Below are 7,198 nucleotides of genomic sequence, written 5' to 3'. Positions count from 1 at the left end.
TGTGTTGAGACTCTAAGTCCCAGTACACCTTGTCAATTGGATTTGATGGGACATGTAGTGCCATCACACCTAGAGAGGAGTTTTTAACTGTATGTATGTGTGCATATATCCCCTCGATGTCCCTGTCCGCACCCTCCTTGTAATTCCCCCTCAGTGTCCCTGTCCGCACCAACCCTGTAACTGCCACCATAGTGACCCTGCTCTTGGCAAGTGGCTCAAATTATGAAAACAATAGCAATGGTATGTAACACGATAACTAGAGCTACCACCACATAATGCAGTGTAAGGGACCAGTGGCGTAAGTTTGTCCCAGTTGCCCGGAGGCAAGAAAAATATTGGTGCCCACCCTATATATCATCCGTGAGCCAATAAGATGCCGTTTTGAGATCCGAGTAAAACCGAACCTGCTCATCTCTAATTCTAACTACGGTATAGGAAGCTACTACAAAACCATTGCAACTAGGCAGATCTATGTAGGGGTCCAGCCACACACTACATAGATCTGCTCAGTCACTCCCAATGCTGATTATTTCTCTGACAATTAATTTGCAAGCGTCATATCCAGGATTAGAACCCACAACCTATTACACTGGAAGCATGCACCTTACTGGTGGAGATATCTGCTCTTGCACAGGAAGTGTGAGAATTCTAACTATATGAAGTTACTTGTAATTGTCTGAGAAATAACTTCATATAGTTAGAATTCTCATGCTTCCTTTATAGGAGCAAATAGATTCATCAGTAAGGTCTCTGCTACCAGTGTATCTATAATAAAGAGGGTGTGATTTGTAAGGTGTAGTGACTAGTGGGGAAGTCGCTACGAAAGAGATACCGGCTGCTGTCAATTAACTTAATTGATTCATGTTGCTGAACACACGGAACAGGAGGAGAGGTGCCCCCCTTCAAAGCAGGAGCCCGGCGGCAGCTGACTCCGTTGCCTCCCAGAGTTCTGCCTCTGTAAGGGACAGAGCAGAGCTGCTGCACATGCCCAGTGGTAGCATCTTCTTCTACCAAGTTTGCTTTGTGAATCCTCAATCAGTACACTGGATAAGAGAGTAGCTACCAGGAAGAAGAGACAGAAGCCTTACCATGAGGTGGGAGAATGTGTGCTTAAAAAGTGCAGGACTGGTTCTATTATGTTTGTAATATTTATTTATTATGGTATGTTTAATCTTTTTCTTGACCGCTTATTTATATTATGTAAATTGTAAATGTGTGATATTGCCTATACTATAGACCAACTATAGTGTTAAATATTAATGCTGTATTCTATACAGTATACATTAATGTACAGGGTCTTTACTAGGTTCTTCTACCGCTCCCCCAGACTCCCACAATTGCTCCAACGTTCCGCAGAGTGGGAGATTGTGTACTGCATTTGGAAACCCCCCTCTAGAAATCCTGTGTTTGACACTGTACCCACACCCTCCCTGTAATTCTCCCTCAGTGTCCCTGACCTCAGCCTATCTGTAACTCCCCCCTCTGTGTCTCTGGGTGGGGGAGGTGCGGGGTGCCAGTTCCTTACTTTGCCAGGGGCGCTCAGACCCCTAGATACACCCTTGATATTATATACTGGTGGTCAGCAAACTGTGTAAAACTTAAATGCACCACAGGTATGGATGGATAGTATACTTGACGACACAGAGGTAGGTACAGCAGTGGCCTACTGTACCGTAATGCTATATATTATATACTGGTGGTCAGCAAACTGTGCAAAACTTAAATGCACCACAGGTATGGATGGATAGTATACTTGACGACACAGAGGTAGGTACAGCAGTGGCCTACTGTACCGTAATGCTATATATTATATGCTGGTGGTCAGCAAACTGTGCAAAACTTAAATGCACCACAGGTATGGATGGATAGTATACTTGACGACACAGAGGTAGGTACAGCAGTGGCCTTCTGTACCGTACTCCTATATATTATATACTGGTGGTCAGCAAAATTATGCACTGTACTCCTACTATATACTACAATGCAGCACAGATATGGAGTGTTTTACAGGCAGACAACGTATACTGGTGGTCACTGGTCAGCAAAACTCTGCACTGTACTCCTCCTATATAATATACTGGTGGTCCCCAGTCCCCACAATAAAGCAGTGTTAGCACAGATATATGCAGCACACTGAGCACAGATATGGAGTGTTTTTCAGGCAGACAACGTATACTGGTGGTCACTGTCAGCAAAACTCTGCACTGTACTCCTCCTAATATAATACAGCTGCTCCCCAGTCCCCACAATTAAGCAGTGTGAGCACAGATATATGCAGCACACTGAGCACAGATAAGGAGCGTTTTTTTCAGGCAGAGAATGGATAAAAGTTTACTGATGGTCACTGATCAGCAAAACTCTGCACTGTACTCCTCCTATATTATACAGCTGCTCCCCAGTCCCCACAATTAAGCAATAAGCAAGCACAAATATTTGCATCAACAATAAATGGAGAGGACGCCAGCCACGTCCTCTCCCTAACATTTCCAATGCACGAGTGAAAATGGCGGCGACGCGCGGCTGCTTATATAGAATCCGAATCTCGCGAGAATCCGACAGCGGGATGATGACGTTCGGGCACGCTCGGGTTAACCGAGCCATACGGGAGAATCCGAGTATGCCTCGGACCCGTGTAAAATGGGTGAAGTTTGGGGGGGTTCGGTTTCCGAGGAACCGAACCCGCTCATCACTAATAGTGACGCCACTGTTTGGGTATTATTCAATGGGGAGTGGTGGTTCCAGGTGCGGAGGTGCTCTCTTCGGGCAGCCAAGAATAGCTGCTGCCGAGTCCCGTGGCCTATAGTGTGCGGCCACTGTGTTGCCCATGCAGTGCCTTGAGCCCCAGCAAAAAAGGATAGGAGCTGAAAGAGCGGCCCCTCCTCCCCCTCCGGCCGGACCATCCTCCTCAGCAGCACTACTAAGTTTGACGGGAGGAGCTGAGAGGAGAGGGAAGAACGGCTGCTCCTCCCGCTCTTGCCGCCACCTGAATACTGTCTGCACAGACTGGGGCACTAGCGGCGGGTGCAACGCTGGCGGTGGCATACAATGAGTCAGTGTGACTCATTGTAATGCTGGCAGCTATGGGTTCCTTTACTGCAGCATGTACCGCCGCTAGTTCCGCCACTGGGGCAAGTATGTAGTGCCATACCTCCCAACATGACCCTCTCCAGGAGGGACACAATGCTCTGCTTCTAGACTTCTCTCTTAATTTGAGATTGGCAGCACCTGTGTTGAACAGGTTAATGGATAAGAAAGGTGTTTCAGCACAGGTGAGGGCAATCATAAATTAAGAGGGAAGTCCAGGAGCAGAGCATTCTGTCCCTCCTGGAGAGGGTCATGTTGGGAGGTATGTAGTGCTGCAGCATGAACTACAGCTCATACCCTCTCCATGTACTCTCCTGTGTGAAATGGCATAACATGCAAAATCTATTTTTGAGATCTGAGATCCAAACTTGGTGGGGACACCTAAGCCAGGACTCAGTTTGACTCAGAACCCCAAAGTTTTGGTGTGTTTGGCTATCAGCAAAACCAGACCAGTTATCTCTAATTGAAATACACTGTAAACTGTTAATTTTCTTCAGACAACTGAAAAACCCTGATGATTTAGAAAAATTAACAAATTGCATGGCACAAACCTAGAGCAAATTATTCATATTTTAAACCTGTTATTCCAAAGCTTTTATCTTTGCTGTTCTTTGACCTTTCATCACTTTCCCACTTACCTTTGTACTTGTCACCAGTTTAATCATTCATAATCAAATGGACACATGGGAAAGGGAATAACAGATAACCACAGTTTATTATCATATTATTAAAATCAGTTGTGCACATTTGGGACAGTGTCTAGTTTAAATTTAAGTGTCCACGTTCTAAAGATCCACTCATCATGGAGAAAAAGCAGCTGCTATTATCGTTGCAAAACAGGAGGCTGCTAACGTGATATGTACTAAAAATAGCCCTGCTGAGGTGATTGAAGGATGTCCCCCCTCAGACACATTACGCATCCTGACTGAGCTGTTGACTCTCACGGTAGATGCTAAATCCTAGTGGGCTAAGGGACCTGTGACCATACCTCCCAACATGACCCTCTCCAGGAGGGACACGATGCTCTGCTTCTGGACTTATCTCTTCGTTTGGCACCTGTGTTGAACAGGTTAGTGGATAAGAAAGGTGTTTCACCACAGGTGAGGCAATCTTATATTAAGAGGGAAGTCCAGGAGCAGAGCACTCTGTCCCTCCTGGAGAGGGTCATGTTGGGAGGTATGCTGTGACGTCAGGGGGCAGAGCAAGGACGGCTAATTTCAGAATCCACTCCGCCAACTATTACCTTTAGTAATCAGGTGGCAAGCGAAATGGAGCGAGTCACCGTGCACGAAGCATGGCCACAGCAGGAGTCAAGCTCTGTCCCTGCGATGCCTCTTCGCAGCATCATCGGGGTATTTTTCGTAAAAAATACCACGATGTCCTGCTGCGCATGCGCCGCCCACGCCGACATCACTGCTACCGCCGCCGCCCGGTCGACCCCCCCCCATCGCAACTACCCCCACGCACCATGGACCCCCCCAGCGGGATAATATATTCGCCTCTCCAGGGGGCCGGTCCGCGGTGCTTCAGGAGGCTGTCGGGCGCCAGATCCTTCTCCTGCGCTGTGACCCCCGGTGCTGTAAAGTCCACTGCTGTTTTGTAGCATCACTTTACTGCGCCAAGATCACATTGCAGCATATGGGGGACCCGGCGCCCGGCAGCTCTCACCGGGGCAGCGGACACCAGCTCCCTGGACAGGTGAGTATGGTTTTTGTTTTTGTTTTACTTTTTTTTTGTTTGTTTTTTACACTGTGATTAGCTTGTGTGTCCATCGTGTGTCACTGAAGCTGGGTACCGCTCAGCTTTCTCTGCCAGGGGCAGAGAAAGCTGGGCAAAAGGGTGCGAGATTATCACAGGGCATACTGTAGTATTTTCTCATATGTCCTAGAGGATGCTGGGGTCCACTTCAGTACCATGGGGTATAGACGGTTCCGCAGGAGCCATGGGCACTTTAAGACTTTTCAAGGGTGTGAACTGGCTCCTCCCTCTATGCCCCTCCTCCAGACCTCAGTTTAAAAAATGTACCCAGTCAGACTGGATGCACTCCAGGGGAGCTCTACTGAGTTTCTCTGAAAGACTTTATGTTAGGTTTTTTATTTTCAGGGAGAACTGCTGGCAACAGTCTCCCTGCTTCGTGGGACTTAGGGGGCAGAAGTAGGAACCAACTTCCTGAATAGTTTCATGGCTCTGCCTCTGGCTGACAGAAAACCATTAGCTCATGAAGGGAACTGAACGCTAGCTGCAGCTATGTGCTCACTCCCACAGCCCGCCGTCACCCCCCTTACAGAGCCAGAAGTCAGAAGACAGGTGAGTGTAAGAAGAAAAGGATCTACAGACATCGTGATGGCTGAAAGGTACCGCTCAGCGGGCGGGAAGGCTGCGCACCATGCTGAGGAGAAATGCGCCATTACGGGGGCGGGGCTTTCTCAGTCAGCCAGCACACTGCTCAGCACCATTTTCTCTCCTTCCAGGCTGCAGAGAAGAACGCTGGTTCTCCTCCACTGCTGAACCAAGTATCAGGGTGCAAAACAGGGGGGGCACAGTGAAATTTGGTGCTATATATCGTGTGATTACCATTATAAAAGTGCTGCATATCAGTGGGCATTTTGTGTTTCACAGATAATTTATTACTGGCGCTGGGTTGTGAACTGGCAAATCCTATCTGTGTCCTTCTGACAGATTTTACTGTGGGTCTGTCCCCTATAAGTCCCGGAGTGTCTGTGGTGTGGTTGTGCACGTGTGTGACATGTCTGAGGCAGGGAGCTCTTCCCCTGAGGGAGCCATTTTAGGTACACAGAGTTGTAATGTGGTGGCGCTGCCGGCACACCACGAGCCTGAATGGGTGAAAGAATTACGTGATAGTGTGAATCATATCAGTAAGAGATTTGATAAGTCTGAGTCTCATGCAGAGAGCTGGAGAAAATCAGTGGAAGATGTGATTTTTCATAGTTCTGCCTTTTCATCCGCAGGCGAGCCCTCTGGGTCACATAAGAGACCATTTGCACAAATAGTACATACTGATACCGACAAGGACTCTGATTCCTGTGTCGACGATAGTGGGGTAAATTTACTAACATTCGTAATTTTCCGTTTGAGGTCAAAGTTCAATCACGAATGACATCGAAAGTGTAAATATGCAACTTTTTGAATTGATTACGACTAATTTACTAAGCTGCCGTATTCTGCATTTTCGGATTTTCCGATGTCGATGTCATTCGTTTTTTTAGGCAGTGTTTTACGTGAGTGACTTGTAAAACACTGCCGACTTTAATACAATGAATCTCGGCCGGATCTGAGAGATCCGTGCAGGGCTTCATTGTGCACCTTGTAAAAAGAATAAAAAATATTTAAACTTAAAAAAAAAATTGCGTGGGGTCCCCCCTCCTAAGCCAAACCAGCCTCGGGCTCTTTGAGCCGGTCCTGGTTGCAAAAATATGGGTAAAAAATTGACAGGGGTTCCCCCATATTTAAGCAACCAGCACCGGGCTCTGCGCCTGGTCCTGGTTCCAAAAATACGGGGGACAAAAAGCGTAGGGGTCCCCCGTATTTCTGAAACCAGCACCGGGCTCCACTAGCTGGACAGATAATGCCACAGCCGGGGGTCACTTTTATACAGCGCCCTGCAGCCGTGGCATTAAATACCCAACTAGTCACCCCTGGCCGGGGTACCCTGGAGGAGTGGGAACCCCTTCAATCAAGGGGTCCCCCCCCTCCAGCCACCCAAGGGCCAGGGGTGAAGCCCGAGGCTGTCCCCCCCATCCAATGGGCTGCGGACGGGGGGCTGATAGCCTTTGTTGTAAGTTATGAATATTGTTTTTAGTAGCAGTACTACAAGTCCCAGCAAGCCTCCCCCGCAAGCTGGTACTTGGAGAACCACAAGTACCAGCATGCGGCGGAAAACCGGACCCGCTGGTACCTGTAGTACTACTACTAAAAAAATACCCCAATAAAGACATTACACACACACCTTGAAAGTATAACTTTAATGCATACATACACACCACCATATACACATACTTACCTTATGTTCACACGAGGGTCGGTCCTCTTCTCCATGTAGAATCCATGGTGTACCTGTTGAAAAAATTATACTCACCAAATCCAGTGTAGAGGG

At 47.7% G+C, this 7,198-nt stretch overlaps 1 long non-coding RNA gene across 1 annotated transcript in view; it reads left to right on the top strand.

Moving 5' to 3' along the window:
• Nucleotides 1-4,080: 4,080 nt before the first annotated feature.
• Nucleotides 4,081-7,198, top strand: part of LOC134928915 (uncharacterized) — a 55,701-nt gene continuing 52,583 nt past the window's right edge. Inside the window, exon 1 of the long non-coding RNA XR_010178125.1 lies at nt 4,081-4,153. This is a non-coding gene — a long non-coding RNA (uncharacterized LOC134928915). The remainder of the gene's footprint in view (nt 4,154-7,198) is intronic.

Source organism: Pseudophryne corroboree, chromosome 5 (assembly GCF_028390025.1).
Source record: "Pseudophryne corroboree isolate aPseCor3 chromosome 5, aPseCor3.hap2, whole genome shotgun sequence".
Taxonomy (NCBI): domain Eukaryota; kingdom Metazoa; phylum Chordata; class Amphibia; order Anura; family Myobatrachidae; genus Pseudophryne; species Pseudophryne corroboree.
The sequence above is the reverse complement of the archived record's forward strand: the minus strand, read 5'-3'. Positions and strand labels throughout refer to the sequence as shown.